This window comes from Globicephala melas, chromosome 5 (genome assembly GCF_963455315.2).
Source record: "Globicephala melas chromosome 5, mGloMel1.2, whole genome shotgun sequence".
Classification (NCBI taxonomy): Eukaryota; Metazoa; Chordata; class Mammalia; order Artiodactyla; family Delphinidae; genus Globicephala; species Globicephala melas.
This window is the reverse complement of record NC_083318.1, coordinates 27,963,767-27,983,039: the sequence shown is the minus strand read 5'-3', so window position 1 is coordinate 27,983,039 and position 19,273 is coordinate 27,963,767.

Sequence of the window (19,273 nt, the reverse complement as noted above, 5' to 3'; positions counted from 1 at the left end):
ATCAATATTGGTTCATCAGTTGTGACAAATGTACAATACTATAAGTACAAATGTAAATGTAAGATGTTAATAGGAGAAACTGGATGCTTGGATAGATAGGAACCCTATGTACAATCTTTGCAACTTTTCCACAAATCTAAAACTATTCTAGAATTAAAAGTTTATTTTTAAAAAAGTAATTTAATGAATTCCACCTAAACCCTTAGTCATGTCAGTAACTGTGTATTATCCCCTTTACTGTAAATTTAATTTGTGTTATCAGACAACATGAGTTTCTGATGATTTCCTTTCATCCTCTTTATATATTATTTTATAACAGCAATATGAAATTCATGCTAATTCACTCTTCTTTGAAAAATCATTGACCTGTAACTTTCCATGTGAGCATCTGATTAATGCTTAATAAATTTCCAGGGGAAGGGAAAAGAATAGGAATCTAAATGTCCTGATACAAAGCAATTAGCTCATACCCAAGAGAGCCTTTGGGTTTGACATATACTCCTGTACTTGTAGATGTTCCTTCTGGGTGTGGAGTGTGCTTCCAGAATGCCCTGGAAGTGGACACACTGTGAATGCAACAGAGAGTCTGCTGGCTCAGAGGTCCTGACGAGCCTTACCACTGTTGAGTGTTCTGACCTGCTCAGGACACACCAAACTGGAACGCCGTCTCCTTCCCCCACCAACACCCAAAGAAAAGTCTTAATCTTAGAGCCTACCCAGAAGAGAGTTCCTAGGCTGTAAACATCTTTAAAAGTCTTTCCAGGGCAGCCTCCAAGGTTCATATCAATATGCCCCTGCAGCCTTAAGGACCCTGGAGAGGAAGCATGCAAGGATGGGTCCTGCAGCCTGGCAACTTCCTTTTGCACTCATATCTGCATGTCACTAAGAGGCCTTCTCAGGGGAGAATAACAGGTGCTGGGTACTCTCTATAGGGTAAGGCTTTACAAGGTTTGATAACTGCTTCTGACAGCAACACCTGTTTTCTTCTCATTAAGCGATCTTGTGCTTTCTGAGCGTTTGAAACTATTTCTGCCTGAGTATCTTCAGTATATTCCCTATCATTTTTTGAAGGTCAGCGATTCTAACTATCCAATGGTGATTATGGAGACTATCTATACAATGAACAGGTGACATAACAGAGAAGAAGGAATTTCACTTGCAATCTATTCTTCACTCCTGCCCTCGAGGAAGCAGGCTGTGCTTTGGTTTTCCTGTTTGTAAATGTCAATTTAATCTAACTCTCAAAGGGGTAAAACAGTATCAGATAAGGTTTAAAAAACATCTTGACTTTGGTTAAATATTAAATTTAAATTATTGGGTTACAGTTATATATATATTTATTATGAATATTTATTATACTTATTTAATTTTTATATACATTTTCCAGAAGACATAGTAAGGTGTTAACAGTGGTGGACATGTTTTTATTTAATCATTTTTGCTTAATTTATTTTCTACAATGCAGTCCATGTACACTAGTAGCAAAAGGCTATTGTTTTTAATCTATGCTAATTTATGCCTTCAGTACATTAAATTTCTCTACCTTCTATCTGCTCCCTGCCTGGCAGAAAAGTGATTTTTTTAAAGGATACTCTATTTAATGAAATAGAAAAGCTGCAAAAATACATACTAACAATGTTAATAAACTGAGTTTTTATTCATAAATAAAATGCTTCTCGAAGTTTTCCATGAGGTATTGGCCTTCAAGATGGAAATTTCCAAACTGTTTTCACTTGCTACTATAAAAATTGCATGAGTGGTCAGGCCTGAACACAGATGGGGAAACTTGGTGATGCCTAGATGACAAAAAGGATAATAAGGCCCATATGCTGAGCTGTTTTCTTTGCACTGCACCTGGTCTATGGGAGCCCAAAGTTCTCCAAAGCTGATGTCGTAATTGGTTGTTGGGAAAATGAGCTTAATGTCACAGAAAGGTCAATCGTAACACTGAAAACTATTTGAAATAACTTCTTATCACTGTACTTTGAACGTAATTTTTTTTTTTTTTTTTTTTTTTTTGCGGTTCGCGGCCCTCTCACTGTTGTGGCCTCTCCCGCTGTGGAGCACAGGCTCCGGACGCGCAGGCTCAGCGGCCATGGCTCACGGGCCGAGCCGCTCCGCGGCATGTGGGATCCTCCCGGACCGGGGCACAAACCCGTGTCCCCTGCATTGGCAGGCAGACTCTCAACCACTGCACCACCAGGGAAGCCCTGAACGTAATTTTTATACAGTTATTTTGTTCAACTGTTTGCATACCCAGGACAAATAATGAAAGTTTAAATTCTGGAATCCCTGAAAACATTTTTCAGGGAGTTCCTTACCTCTGCTGCTCTTCCACTCCCATCATAACAGAATGCTAGGAAAGAGGGGAATAATTCCAAACAAGGCCAAGACAAGTTCCTTTTGAAGCCCACTTGGACCATCTGCTGGAGCAGTCCTGTTCTCTCCCTCAAGTTGGCAAAAATGCCTATTTTAATCTAACTAATCAAATAAACAGCGAGTCCAAAATTCTTATTTCTTAAATCTTAATTCTTCCCTTATACATAATCAAAGTGCCTTGCAGACCTGCTTAACCAGGCTTTGCCACATTCTGGATAGTCTGGGAGTTAGGTAGTAGCTGAAACTAAATAATACGGCCCAGCTCTCAAGTGATTTGCTCAAGTCTAAGTGTCTATCTCCCAAACATTATGACTGCTTTCCTCATTTCCTTTCATGTAAAATTGTACAGAACTTATTTAAATATTGCAAAAGTAAAAAAAAAAAAAGTTCAGTTACAGATTTTTTTTTTTTTTTTTGCGGTACGCAGGCCTCTTACTGCTGTGGCCTCTCCCGTTGTGGAGCACAGGCTCCGGACGCGCAGGCTCAGTGGCCATGGCTCACGGGCCCCGCCTCTCCGCGGCATGTGGGATCTTCCCGGACCGGGGCATGAACCCGTGTCCCCTGCATCGGCAGGCGGACTCTCGACCACTGCGCCACCAGGGAAGCCCCAGTTACAGATTTTTAGAAGATTTTCTTACTTTCTTCAATATTTTCTCAAAACAATGGGCAAAGTAAAAATTTCTCACCTATATGTTATCCAGACATTTGCAGAGAGGAGAACCCTTTGGAAAAGCAGTCTGCGCCTTCACTTGGCATTTGCTTTCTGTACTGAGATTTTGGGGTTTTGTTTTATTTTGGAAAAATTTTGTAGGTCTGCTTTTTCTGTTGAATCACTCAACCTGCAAACACTTATGAAACACCTACAATCTGCAAAACAATGCAGGCATGACATGCTATAAGAAATTCAAATTATAAAGCCTGGTATTAGCTGTTACAGAGTTTATAATCTAGCTGGAAGAAATCAGAAATAAATGTGAAAATTTTAATAGCAACAAGAGATAAAAATAGGTTATAGTTCCAATTCTGTGGTTGAATATGATAAAGTTAGAATACTATTATATGGGGGAGTGACATCAGCAAAATCGTGGCATAGGAATTTCTAGTGCTTGCCCCCCGCCAAAAAAACAAACCATCAAATTGAACAATTATCCATGCATGAAAATATTTACCTTCACAGAGCCAAGGATTCCAGGCGAGGGATTACAGCACCTGGGTAAAGCATAGAAATAAGAAAAGATGCAGTGAGGAAGACAGGAAAGATAGATCACATTATCCCCATCACTCCTCCCCCAAGCCCAGGCCCCCAAACATGGAGAGAGGACCCTCCCCGTGGAAGGAGAGTGAAGGGACCAGCCGCCTTAACCTCAGACCCCAGCACCAGGATGACTCCCACAGCCCTAGCTGGCTCCATGTGGGCTTCTGTGAAACCAGGCCCCGGGCTCACCCCAGTGTCTACTGGTTCCAGCAGCCGCAGGTAACTCCTGAGGCCCCAGGCAGCTCTTGCAGCACCAGGCTCCCAGCTCACCCCCGTGCAGGACAGCTCCCAAGCCCCAGGCTCCAAGTCAGCCCCCACTCCTCCCCTGCAAACCCAGGTTCCCAACGGGGCCCAGGGCCAGGCCAATTATCACAGACGCAGGCTTTCAACCTACCCCAGCACCAGGCTGGCTCTCGCGGCCCCAGGCCCCCAGCCCTCTCCAGCACCAAGCTAGACTCTGCAGACCTAGACTCCAGATTAGCTCCCTCCACTAGGAATTGCTCCTTTCCCTCCTTGGAGACACTAACCTTAGTTCCTTCCCCTAATGTTAGAAATTATAGTTTTAGCTGCTCTCCCATGCACTTCTGGAAAGAAGAACCACTGCTTTCCTTGATTGGACTGGAGATGCAGAACTCCTACATCTGGGTTTAGGTGAGCCTGGACTCACTCATATACAGAGAGCTGCATAAATCAGGATAGAGCATGGACTCTAGAACAAAACAGACCTGGGTCTAAATCTCAGCTTCCCTACCTCCTAATTTCTGATCTCTCAATTTTCTCATCTGTACCTTGTTGAGATGTTCTGACAGCTAGGGATAATGAGTCTGGCTTCTTATAAATACCCAACAGCGCAGTTACTATTTTCTCAGTCCTTGACTTACTTGCTTAGGTCTCTATTAACAGAATTTGACTAGATGTGATGTTTGCTAGCTCCTTACAGCTCAGTAGGACCCAGTCTTGATTCCCTATCTACCAGTCCTGAACTGAGTCTGTCAGGGAGAGAGATTAAGGGCAAATCCTTCCACTTCAGAGTCACAGGCAGACAGAAACCCACTGGGCAGTATTATTGAGCTACATGCTACTGAGGTAACAAAGGTAGGCAAAGAAATTATGATGAACTGGAATTTGTCTTCAGTGTTTGTCTGCCAGCCCCTTTCTTTAATTTCATCTTTTGTTTCGCTTTGCCATTAGTCATCCTGTCTCTCCCCTGGGATCTTTCTTTTTCATTCTATCAATTTTTTTGAACTAAAATCATGGCCTTACAAGTTGAGAGGGACACTGAATACTAAGTCCATCTGTGTCATTTTAGAAGTGAGAAAACTATGGCTCAGATTAGTAATTTGCCCAAGTGAAGCCAGCTTCTTTGTTCCAGACCTGGGATAACCACACAGGTCTCAAGGCGTCTGGTCACATGGTCGTTCCAGCCTCCCTGCTGTCTTCATATTACAACTGAAGTAAAATCACCAAAGGAAAAAGTCTACAATTCAACGGTATGCTTTGGGAGTTCATTTAATTTTTTTTATTTCTTAATATACATAATAAAGATCAAGGATACATTAAGTATGAGTGTCTTTATGCATTTTAATTAAGAGGATATTTTGTTAATAAGACAGACAACCAATGTGAAAGTTTTCAAATTGCAGTGGGTATGTAAATAATGTGGGAGTTTCTTAAGTCCAGAAAGTCAATATATAGTAATTTACTCAAAAAATTACATTTTCTCTGACACCATCACAGATGATCAGATATTACAGAACTAAACTACAGATAAGGGAAATGGTACCATGAGAAAGTTAATTTTATGTCTAAAATCCCTAAATTCCCATCCTCTTATGAAAGGAAGGATGAAATAGTCAATGGTGGAAGGAAGGAAGAAAAAAAGAAAAAGTAGTAGAAAATGCTTATTTCAGAAAAGGTTTAACTCTGCTTCAGGAAGATTTCACAGCAAAGTATCAGCAACAAATTCCAGAAAGCCAAATTTATTATCAATTCAAACGCAGAAACATTCCCAGCTTCTCTGTATATTTGTAAGATACATGATACTGAGAGTGAAATAGTTAAACCTTATGCCCCTAGGAAGTATTAATAGTATTTCACAGTCAGGATAAAGATGCCCACGCTTCTGCTCAATGGAGAAATCCATTACTGGCTAAGGCTCAATCAAGAAATTACTTTTTCTGCCAAAAGGAACAGAATTTAAAATGCCTTCTCCAGTCCCTATAGAGGTATAAATTAGAGCACTCAGAGCAAGTTTAAGGAAACTATGAAAGGTAAAACTTTTCTTTGTGTAACTACTACAGATATTTTACAGAGCATATTGTAGAAGTATACTTTCTTAGGAATACCATTTATAAAAACTCAATACTTCAAGAGAATATGGAACATACACAAAGAGACTGGTAATTCTGCAAAATAATAGGCAAAGAATAGGATCAACAGAAGTGGAGCAAACAAAAAGAAAAAGAAACCACATTAGACCAGAAAAGGGACCCATTGTCTTAAACCATCCATGATGTATAATTTTCACCAATAAATACTATAAAGAGAACTTTAAAACACGTGTGTGTGTGTGTGTGTGTGTGTGTGTGTGTGTGTGTGTGTGTGTGTGTCTGTATGTGTAACATCTCTGGAAGATTATACCAGACACTGGTAATAGACGTTGCTTCTGAGTAGGGAAACTGGGGCACAGGGGAGAGAGAGACTTAACATTTCACTGTGTTCCATGTGAATGTATTAACTAGTTTTTTAAAAAGTAAATAATCTTAAATGCATATATATAATATCCAAAAGGATTCATACCAGCATGTTAATAGTGGTTATCTCTGAAAAATACAGACTGATTGTTTTTCTTTTCTCTTTTGTATTTTATAGTTGTCAAATTTTCTACAATGAGTGTGTATTAATCTTATAATCACAAAAATATGTACCATTAAATGTCTTTAAAAACATAGAATAGTGAGTAACCAATGAATCAAAATAAATAAAATTAATAATATCAACATTCTTACTGTATAGTATTAGTAGTTGTTGCATATAATTTCACTTAAGTCAACAGTATAGAAAACTAAATACAGTTGTCATTAAACAGTATTCACTTTCAATGAACTTCTTTTTTCTTCATTCATTTCACATCTTAAGGAACTCATCAGGTACAGATACCTGAATTAAGTGGTGCCTACCCTGGACATTTGGGTACCTAGGAAGTACAAAACTGGATAAGCAGCACTCCTAACATGCTCTACCATGGCTAACTTCCATATATCACGTGCTCAAGGCTGGCCCTAGAGAAGCAGATGTAGCTGATATAAGAGTAATGTAAAAATTATAATTTCATACATAAAATATCTTTAAAACTTTTATACCTATATCTATTAATGTCTTGGATAAATAGGTGACATGAGAAAGTTTTTTAAATTTTTCATTATATTTCACCAAAGAAAATATACAAATGGCCAATAAGTACCTGAAATGATACTCAACATCATTAGTCATTAGGAAATAAAAATGAAAATCACAAGATACTAGTACACACCCACAAGGATGGCTATAATCAGTAACAGATAATAACACCTGTGCAAGGATGTGGAGAAACGAACACTCATAGATTGCTGATGGGAATTTTAAATTGTGTAGCTGCTTTGGAAAACAGTTTGGTAGTTCCTCAAAAATTTAAACATAGAATTTCCATATGACCCGGGAGTTCTACTTCTACATATATGCCCAAGAGAAATAAAAACACACATCCACACAGAAACCTGTACACAAATGTTCAAAGCAGTATTATTCATAATAACCAAAAAGTGGAAACAACATAAATGCCCATCAGCTGATGAATAACTAAACAAAATGTTGTATATCCACCCATACAATGGAATGTCATTCAGCCATAAAAAAGAATGAAGTACTAACACATGTCACAACATGGATGAACCTTGAAAACATTGTGCTTAAATTAAAGAAGCCAAAAACAGAAGACCATATGTTGTATGATAACATAGATATGAGATGTTCAAAGATAGAAAATAGATTAGTGGTTGCCAGGGGCTGAGAGGAAGTGAAAATGAGGACTGCTAATGGATACAGAGCTCCTTTTGGGGGTGATGAAAGTGTTCTGGAATTAGTGGTGATGATTGCATTGCCTTGTGAATATGATAGAAACTACTGAATTGTACATTTTAAAGGGGTGAATTTTATGGTATGCGAATTATATCTCAATGATTTTTTCAAATTTCATTATGAGCTGCATGCCCAAGGTCAGGGTATCAATCTGGTCAAGTTTATTGACCCACGGGCATAAGGATCATGTGGGCTGATTCTTTGGGAGACAAGGGTGTTATTGTTACTTATTAAATAGAATATTAAAACTAATGCAATACAGACCATATTTAAAATCTCCTCAGGGATATGCTAGTTCTTAAATTTTATTTTGGAACTTATTACCAAAAGAAAAGTAATATGACACACAAACAAGAGCAAATATGCTTTTTCACAGACTTTCATTATAATAGCATAGGGGTGCTGGTTATTTTTAGAGTTCTTATCACCAATGACAGTGAAAATTGATAGCAATGTGGCCTCAAATATTAATTTGACTCATAAAGCAAGTGTCTGGCAGTATACACGAATATGGCCATAGCCTGACTTCTAATATTCATCAATACATCTTGTATATTTTACACACAGATTATGCAGAATCCGTATTTTAATTACTGTAAACTAAACATTATTATGACTAATTTTTAAATTAGAATCCTTTTTCATGTTGAGAGTATACTGCAGTTATTAAATTTCTATGTATTATTGACATATTTAAATGAAAACATCTAAATTCTCTTGGTTTTTCTCCTGAATTATTTGGTTAATATTTTGTTAATATAATATTGTAAGAGGACAATAAAATTAATGAATAACAGTTCTCCACCCCTCATTTCCCTCTTCCTCCCCTACACACATGAAGTACTCACAGTTTTATTTAAAAGTGTTAGTGCCAATTAAAATGTTTTTACTTAGCATTTCATTAGGAAATTTTTTATGCCAATAAAGTTGATTTTACCTTATAATACTGAATTAGTTATCTACTGCTACATAACAAATTACCCCAAATCATAGTGATTAAAAACAAAAACATTGGGCTTCCCTTGTGGTGCAGTGGTTAAGAATCCGCCTGCCAATGCAGGGGACACGGGTTCGAGCCCTGGTCCAGGAAGATCCCACATGCCATGGAGCAACTAAGCCCGTGTGCCACAACTACTGAGCTGGCGCACCTAGAACCCCTGCTCTGCAACAAGAGAAGCCACCGCAATGAGAAGCCCGCGCACCGCTCGCCACAACTAGAGAAAGCCCGCGTGCAGCAACGAAGACCCAACGCAGCCAAAATAAATAAATAAATTTTTTAATTAAAAAAAGAAATTTAGGGCTTCCCTGGTGGCGCAGTGGTTGAGAGTCCGCCTGCCGATGCAGGGGACGCGGGTTCGTGACCCGGTCCGAGAAGATCCCACATGCCGCGGAGCGGCTGGGCCCGTGAGCCATGGCCGCTGAGCCTGTGCGTCCGGAGCCTGTTCTCTGCAACGGGAGAGGCCACAACAGTGAGAGGCCCGCATACAGCAAAAAAATAAAAAGAAAATAAATAAAAAGAAATTTATTATCTCACTGTTTTCGTGGGTCTGGAGTTTCAGAGCTGGGTGGTCTGGCTCAGGAGTTCCCATGAGTTTGCTGGAGCTTCAGCTGAAGGCTTGACTGGGACTACAGGATCCATTTCTACACCAGTTCTGCTACATGGCTGTTGGCAGGAGGCCTCAGTTCCTCACTGTACATAGAGCTGTTTGGTATATTCCCCCAAAGCCAGTGACCCAAGAGAGAAAGCATGGAGGCAGCCATGATACTTCTTATGATACAGTTTTAGAAGTCACAACCATCATAATATCCACTGTATTTTATCATTAGAAGTGCATCTCTAAGTCCAGCCCACTCTTAGAAATTAGATTCCACTTTTAGAAGAGAAGAATGTCAAAGAATTTGTAGACATATTTTTAAATCTTTGAAATCAATCAATCAGCATGAGTGTATAGTTAATGCAGTACAAATAAATTTCATGTTGTATTAATTTGGCTCCAAATTTCACTTGACTAATTTTAGTTCTTTTTTTAAAAATTAATTAATTTATTTTTTCAGTAGATTTGAAAGGTTTCTTTATTTCAAATCAAGAGATCTAATAAGAGAATCACTTGTCAACAGGCATTCTGTGCACCTTATCACATGCAAATTTTATAGACTAATGTTGCTGACCATAATCACTTTAGGGAAATGTTTCGCTAATAGAAATAAAGACTAAATATATTTAACTATGTCATAGAATATATGTCAGAGTAGGCTTAGAATCTGTTTTTTGGTTTTTTCACACACACACACTGTATTTTATTTTTACAAGAGATAAATAAACTGACACCAAGTATTGTAAATGGATGACCACAGCAAAAGCAACAATGATTGCAATTAGAAACACACTCACACTATGTCGCAATACTGACATTCATTCCAGTAATCCTCCACTGTAACAGGTCCTTTACTTTGCAGTGGAAATTGATTTGTATATTTTTTGCCTCTGAGTCCTTGTGGGATTTTTTTTTTTATTCAAACAGAAAGTCACAAAAATTATAATCATCCTCATCAGTTCACTCAGTCCCATGTAATTAATTTTTTTTTCATCTTGATCTTTTGTTAGCACTTTTATGAATATATCAGTTTTCCATTAGAGTTCTGAAAATGCTTATTCATTCAGTTCAGCAGTATAGTCAGTTACCAGAAACCTGTACTTGTCAGAGTCTTTTCCATGAATTCCTTGAAGATTAAACCCTTTTATGGGAACATTTTTGCAAAAGCATCAGAGTACACCCAGGACCGTCTGTAAATGACAAAAGACTTAAAAATGACCACGGTTAAAGATTTCTTTTTTTTTTTTTTTTTTTTTTTTTTTTGCATTACGCGGGCCTCTCACTGCTGTGGCCTCTCCCGTTGAGGAGCACAGGCTCCGGACGCGCAGGCTCAGCGGCCATGGCTCACGGGTCCAGCCGCTCCGCGGCATGTGGGATCCTCCCAGACCGGGGCACGAACCTGTGTCCCCTGCATCGGCAGGCGGACTCTCAACCACTGCGCCACCAGGGAAGCCCAACGGTCAAAGATTTGATGAAAGTTCATAATAATGCAATTCACAAGGAAATTTAGTTATTTCTGAGATATACATTTTAAAGTAAAGGAAGTTCTATATTAGGATTCTAATTATTTTGTTTGATTTTTTTTTCTCTATTTCATATATCACTTTTCTGTAAAAAAAAAAAAGAAAAAAAGTCAAGATTTAACAATAAAAGCAATGTGACAGAGACTATTAATTCTCCTAAAATATACATGTGCTTCTGTATACGTCATAGCCTTCCCTACAGTTAGATTGGGGCCATACATCAAGTCCTAGCCAATAAATTGTAAACAGAAGTGATGTCATATTCAAGCCGAGACAGTTAAAAGCTGAGTCGCCTTTTCAAGCCCTCTTTTCTCTCCCAAAGCAACTTTGAATAGTGCATGTTCCAGTTCTATAAGAAGACACCTCAATCATTATTGAACTATATTGTGAATGAAAAGTAAACATTTATTTTGTTAGGCCATTAAAGTGTGAGGATTAATTTGTTAGCTAGCATAGCATAACAGAGCATAAAGTGACTAATTCATACTGCTAATACTTTAAATATTTAAAAGTACAATTTTTTATGTCCTAAACAAATGTTTTTATCCTTATTAGAAATTAAGATATTTCCTTTCAAGAACAAATAAAAGCAACTGACACTAGAATATTTAAATCCAGTCAATGGAGCATCATACTGTATGCCAGTTAATTATTACCTAATGGGTAGAATCAAAGAAAAATAGCCTCAAGAACAAAGAAGCTATGAGGAAAAATTAATGGCGGCAATTTAATCTCAGAAAAACCCAGAGATTAAGGGAAATAGTAAAAGACGTTCATGACTTTATGTGAAATTCACTCTAAACTGATATTTCTTAAAGCTAAATCCAAGGCTTAAAACATAATTCATGGAAGAAACAAGAAAAAGAAACAGCTAAATTTGCACATTCCTAGTCTTTGGAGGCTAAAATCTGAGATAAATAATGTTTTACACATGGCAAGACCTAGGGTTATGTACATACTAACTAATCGAAAATTAAATTCCTAAATCCAATCATTATTGTTTAGAAATCTTATCACATGTGTCTTTTGGTGTGGAGGATAGTTGAACAAGGGAGGTGAAGAGGATGATGTTGACAAAAGAACAAGTGAAAAAATGGGAATTAAAAAAACTAACAACAAAGGAAAATCAGGAAAGACTGGTAAATCATTGGAAGAGGGAACTAGATTATTTTATTTTATTTACAGTAGGTCCTTGTTGATTATATATTTTAAATATTGCAGTGTGTACATGTCAATCCCAAAGTCCCACCCTATTATTTTAAATAAAGAAAAAATGAGTACTGATGATGAATTCAATCCCATTCAAAAAGAAAAAAGGCCCAGTGAATTGCTATTTTATTTTTTGCCTGCAGGTGGCAGCTCTAGCTAAATGTTAACAGATATTCCAAAGTATTTCTGTACTATCCTCACGTAGGTAATCCTGAGAATTAAACCTAGGCTCTCACTTTAAAAAGAAAAAAAAAAGAAGCCAAAATTGTATTACTGTCACTTCTTAATACAGTACTAAAATAGGAATTTTTCAAAATCTTTCATGGTTTTTGTCACTTTGCTAAATAGCATATTTTTATTACAATTTCAATTGCTTGCTGTAGTACATACAGAAATATGGTTGATTTTTGTATTTTGACCTTATATCCTGAAATTCTGCTAAATTCACTTATTGACATTAGTATTTTTTTGTAGATTCATTGGGATTTTTTATCTACAGGTTCATGTCATCTTCGAATAAAGACAAGGATGCCTATGGCCAATATGCATATATATTATTTCTCTCTCTCTCTCTCCCCCTCTTTGTCTATTTCACTGTCTAGGACTTCCAGTTTAATAGAAATGGTGAAAGCCAACATCCTTGCCTGGTTCTTCATCTTAGCAAAAAAGTATTCATTCACTCTTTCACCATTAAGTGTGATTATAGCTGTAGGTATTTTATAGTTCCTTTATCAAGTTGAGAAAGTTTCCTTCTTTTCCTAGTTTGCTGAAAATTTTTATAATGCATGGATGTTAAATTGGTGAAATACTTTTGTTGTTGTCGTTGTTGTTGGAGTAACGGCTTAAGTATTTATTTTCTGCTTTTAACTTTATTTTTAATTTTTTTTTCACACACACACACTGTATTTTATTTTTACAAGAGATAAACTGACACCAAGCATTGCAAATGGATGACCACAACAGAAGCAACAATGATTGCAATTACCAAACACGAAACAAACTCATACTATGTCATAATATTGACATTCAGTCCAGTAATCCTCCACTGTAGCAGCTCCTTTACTTTGCAGTGAAAATTGATTTGTATATTTTTTGCCGCTGAGTCCTTGTGGGATTTTTTTTATTATTATTCAAACAGAAAGTCACAAAAATTATAATCATCCTCATCAGTTCACTCAGTCCCATGTAATTAATTTTTTTATCTTGATCTTTTGTTAGCACTTTTATGAATTCATCAGTTTTCCATTAGAGTTCTGAAAATGCTTATTCATTCAGTTCAGCAGTATAGTCAGTTACCAAAAAACTGTACTTGTCAGAGTCTTTTCCATGAATTCCTTGAAGATTAAACCCTTTTATGGCAACATTTTTGCAAAAGCATCAGAGTACACCCACGACTGTCTGTAAATGACAAAAGACTTAAAAATGACCACGGTTAAAGATTTGATGAAAGTTCATAATAATGCAATTGACAAGGAAATTTAGTTATTTCTGAGATATACATTTTAAAGTAATAACTAGAATTATGACTTATAACATTATACCAGAACTTATAAGATTTTTAGAAATTTCATGTAATGTCTGAAACATTTACATTAACATATTTCTATACAAATAACCCAAAGAAAGTTTAGTATTAGTTGTTTTTTTGTTTTTTTTATACTGCACATTCTTACTAGCCATCAATGTTATACACATCAGTGTATACATGTCAATCCCAATCACCCAATTCAGCACACCACCATCCCCACCCCACCGCAGTTCTCCCCCCTTGGCGTCCATACGTTTGTTCTCTACATCTGTGTCTCAACTTCTGCCCTGCAAACTGGTTCATCTGTACCATTTTTCTAGGTTCCACATACATGCATTAATATACGATATTTCTTTTCCTCTTTCTGACTTACTTCACGCTGTATGACAGTCTCTAGATCCATCCATGTCTCAACAAATGACTCAATTTTGTTCCTTTTTATGGCTGAGTAATATTCCATTGTATATATGTACCACATCTTCTTTATCCATTCGTCTGTTGATGGGCATTTAGGTTGCTTCCATGTCCTGGCTATTGTAAAGAGTGCTGCAACGAACATTGGGGTGCATGTGTCTTTTTGAATTATGTTTTTCTCTGGGTATATGCCCGGTAGTGGGGTTGCTGGATCATATGGTAATTCTATTTTTAGTTTTTTAAGGAACCTCCATACTGTTCTCCATAGTGGCTGTATCAATTTACATTTCCACCAACAGTGCAAGATGGTTCCCTTTTCTCCACACCCTCTCCAGCATTTGTTGTTTGTAGATTTTCTCATGATGCCTATTCTAATTGGTGTGAGGTGATACCTCACTGTAGTTTTGATTTGCATTTCTCTAATAATTAGTGATGTTGAGCAACTTTTCATGTGCTTCTTGGCCATCTGTATGTCTTCTTTGGAGAAATGTCTATGTGGGTCTTCTGCCCATTGTTGGATTGGTTCTTTGCTCTTTTAATATTGAGCTGCATGAGCTGTTTATACATTTTGGAGATGAATCCTTTGTCCATCGATTCGTTTGCAAATATTTTCTCCCATTCTGAGGGTTGTCTTTTCATCTTGTTTATGGTTTCCTTTGCTGTGCAAAAGCTTTGAACTTTCATTAGGTGCCATTTGTTTATTTTTGTTTTTATTTCCATTACTCTAGGAGGTGGATCAAAAAAGATCTTGCTGTGATTTATGTCAAAGAGTGTTCTTATTTTAAAGTCTATTTTACCTGATATGAGTATTGCTACTCCAGCTTTCTTTTGATTTCCATTTGCATGGAATATCTTTTTCCATCCCCTCACTTTCAGTCTGTATGTGCCCCTAGGTCTGAATTGGGTCTCTTGTAGACAGCATATAGATGGGTCTTGTTTTTGTATCCATTCAGCAAGCCTGTGTCTTTTGGTTGGAGCATTTAATCCATTCACGTTTAAAGTAATTATCGATATGTATGTTCCTATGACCATTTTCTTAATTGTTTTGGGTTTGTTTTTGTAGGTCCTTTTCTTCTCTTGTGTTTCCCACTTAGAGAAGTTCCTTAAGCATTTGTTGTAGAGCTGGTTTGGTGGTGCTGAATTCCGTTAGCTTTTGCTTGTCTGTAAAGCTTTTGATTTCTCCATCTAATCTGAATGAAATCCTTGCCGGGTAGAGTAATCTTGGTTGTATGTTCTTTCCTTTCATCACTTTAAGTATATCATGCCACTCCCTTCTGGCTTGTAGAGTTTCTGCTGAGAAATCAGCTGTTAACCTTATGGAAGTTCCCTTGTATGTTATTTGTTGTTTTTCCCTTGCTGCTTTCAAGAATTTTTCTTTGTCTTTAATTTTTGCCAGTTTTATTACTATGTGTCTCAGCGTGTTTCTCCTTGGGTTTATCCTGTATGGGACTTGCTGCGCTTCCTGCACTTGGGTGGCTACTGCCTTTCCCAAGTTAGGGAAGTTTTCGACTATAATCTCTTTAAATATTTTCTCGGGTCCTTTCTCTCTCTCTTCTCCTTCTGGGACCCCTATAATGTGAATGTTGTTGTGTTTATTGTTGCCCCAGAGGTCTCTTAGGCTGTCTTCCTTTCTTTTCATTCTTTTTTCTTCATTCTGTTCCACAGCAGTGAATTCCACCATTCTGTCTTCCAGGTCACTTATCCGTTCTTCTGCCTCAGTTATTCTGCTATTGATTCCTTCTAATGTAGGTTTCATTTCAGTTATTGTATTGTTCATCTCTGTTTGTTTGTTCTTTAATTCTTCTAGGTCTTTGTTAAACATTTCTTGCATCTTCTCGATCTTTGCCTCCATTCTTTTTCCGAGGTCCTGGATCATCTTCACTACCATTATTCTGAATTCTTTTTCTGGAAGGTTGCCTATCTCCACTTCATTTAGTTGTTTTTCTGTGGTTTTATCTTGTTCCTTCATCTGGTATATAGCCCTCTGCCTTTTCATCTTGTCTATCTTTCTGTGAATGTGGCATGAAATACTTTTTTTTCCTGCATCTATTGAGAGGATCATATGGTTTTTCTTTTTAGTCTATTGATATGGTGAATTACACTGATTAGTGAACATGAACCAACCCCACAGTCCTGGGATAATCCAACTTAGTTATGATGTTTTATCCTTTTTATATATTTCTGGATTTTATTAGCTAATATTTTGCTGAAGATATTTGCATCCATGTTTATGTGATATATTAGTCTTAAATTGTCTTTTCTTGAAATGTCTTTGATCTGGAATCAGAGTGAATGCTAGTCCCATAAAATGAGTTGGGAAGTATTCCTTTCTCTTCTATTTTCCAAAAACATTTGAGTAAAATTGGTATATTTCTTCCTTAAATGTTTGGTAGAATTTACCAGTGAAGCTATCTGAGCATGGAGTTTTCTTTGTAGGGAGGGTTTTAATTACAAATTCAATTCAGTCTAACAATGTCTGCCATCAAGTTGGGATGTTTGAAGCATTTATAGTTAATGTACTTATTTATATGACTGAATTTAAACCTACCACCTTGTTATTTTTTCCTTTTTCTCCAGCAGTGGACTGTCATTGTTTGTTACTTTATGGGTAGTTTATGGTGGGATGTAGAGGGTTCTTATTTCTCCTGCCCATCCTCAGCCTTAGGCAGGCCATGTGTACCCAGGTGTTTAGGTGTAGGCTTTCCCAATTCTTCTGTCCCTCCCAGCTCTAGGAATCAAACTCTTGGGAGTCTTAGGCTGGAGAAGGTTTTCTGCCTCTTCTCCAGCAGCATACAGCTCTTCTTCCCAGTACAAGACTCGTGGTTGGGCAGAGGAGTTTCCTGTCCTTCTCACTGTGGCATATGGCTTTTGCTTCTGTCCCTTCCTCAGCAGCACTATACCTATGCCTGGGCCCTGGGAGTAGAATGGTTTCCTGCCCATTCCCCAGAGGTTTACAGCTTTTACTTTGCATGTGAGAAAAGTCTAGAAAGTGGACAGATTTTCACCAAGGAGCATGCTCTTAGATCTCCTGGCCTGTACCCAAGATTGTACCCACAGTCTTTTTTGTGAACACCAGGTAGAGACCAATGGACAAGAATTGACAAATTAATGACTCAAAAGTTCCTATATACCCTAAACTGTCAGGGTAGCCCCCACTCAGCTTTAAGGTTTTGTTAAAACTTTAACTGTTTTCTTTTTTCTGCTTTTATGACAACAACCTCTTCTGTCTATGCTCTGCAAAAGGTGAAACAGGTTGTCTGTGCCATTTCTCCATGGTGAGACTTGTCACCCTTTAGAATTTACCTGTTTGCCTTGCAACCTCAGTTCTCTGATGGGTTTGATAAGTTATTACCTGGCTTTTTTCTCATTGTTAGGATGCAAGTGACACTTTTTTTTTTTTTTTTTGGCCGTGGGAGATGTGCAAGGAGATAGATGAAACAAGACTGGCAAAATGAGTGATGGCAGATGGAGATTAATATGATTTTCTTTTCTAATTCTGTATATGTTTGAAATTTTCCAGAAGAAAAAGTTTTTGAATAATTGCCTGAAGATTGAAACACTTTAGAGATTAGGCTTCATATTCTAGAAACTGCTTTATAATTAATATTTATTCTAAAATAGAAGAGTCTTTGATAAACTGTATTTATAAAGTAAAGGATTTCACCTCTGAAAGCAGAAGGATGTTAGAAAGAGTGGTGAGGAATTTGCCCTAATAATTAACTCAGAAGCTCTGATTATTGCATTTCCATCCCATGACCTCTGCAATCTTCTTGTTTGCCAATGTTGCTAACTTCACTCAGTGTAAAGAAGTTAATTTTCTTGTCAACTGAACTTTGAGTCTTTTTATTACCAGCTATTACAGATACTTGTTTAGATTTCAATCCTGGGAGAAAAGACCCCAAGGATGAAGAAATTTTATTAAATACTCCAGCCCTTAATAAAAAGATTCTATTTCTAATTTTATTTTTTTATTGAAGTATAGTTGATTTACGATGTTGTGTTAATTTCTGCTGTACAGCAAAGTGACTCAGTTATACACATATATAACATTCTTTTTTTTGTATTCTTTTCCATTATGGTTTATCCCAGGAGATTGGATATAGTTCCCTGTGCTATACAGTAGGACCTTGTTGTTTATCCAGTCTAAATGTAATAGTTTGAATCTACTAACCCCAAACTTCCAGTCCATCCTTCTCCCTCCCCCCACCTTGGCAACCACAAGGCTGTTCTCTATGCCTGTGAATCTGTTTCTGTTTTGTAGATATGTTCATTGTTTCCATATTTTAGGTTCCACATATAAGTGATACTATGTTATTTGTCTTTCTCTTTCTGACTTACTTCACTTAGTATGATAATCTCTAGTTGCATCCATGTTGCTGCAAATGGCATTATTTCATTCTTTTTTATGACTAAGTAGTATTCCATTGTATATTCGTACCGCATCTTCTTTCCTCATTCATCTGTTGATGGACATTTAGGTTGTTTCCATGTTTCTGCTATTGTGAATAGTGCTGCTATGAACATAGGGGTGCATGTATCTTTTTGAATTATAGTTTTGGGAGGTATATGCCCAGGAGTGGGATTGCTGGATCATATGGTAAATCTATTTTTAGTTTTCGGAGGAACCTCCATACTGTTTTCCATTGTTGTCTGTACCAACTTACATTCCTACCAACAGTGTAGGAGGGTTCCCTTTTCTCCACACCCTCTCCAGCATTTGTTATTTGCAGACTTTTTAATGATGGCCATTCTGACCAGTGTGAGGTGGTACCTCACTGTAGTTTTGATTTGCATTTTTCTAATAATTAGTGATGTTGAGCATCTTTTCATGTTCCTACTGGCCATCTGTATGTCTTCTTTGGAGAAATGTCTATTAAGGTCTTCTGCCCATTTTTCAATTGGGTTGTTGGTTTTTTTGTTGTTGACTTGTATAAGCTGTTTGTATATTTTGAAGATTAAGCCCTTGTCAGTTGCATCATTTGCAAATATTTTCTCCTGTTCCATAAGTTGCCTTTTTGTTTTAGTTTTAGTTTTAGTTTTTTTATGGTTTCCTTTGCTGTGCAAAAGCTTGTAAGTTTGATTAGGTCCCATTTGTTTATTTTTGTTTTTATTTCTATTGCCTTGGGAGACTGACCTAATAAAACACTGATACAACCTATGTCAGAGAATGTTTTGCCTATGCTATGCTTCCTTCTAGGAGTTTTATGGTATCATGTCTTATGTTTGTCTTTAGGCCATTTTGAGTTTATTTTTG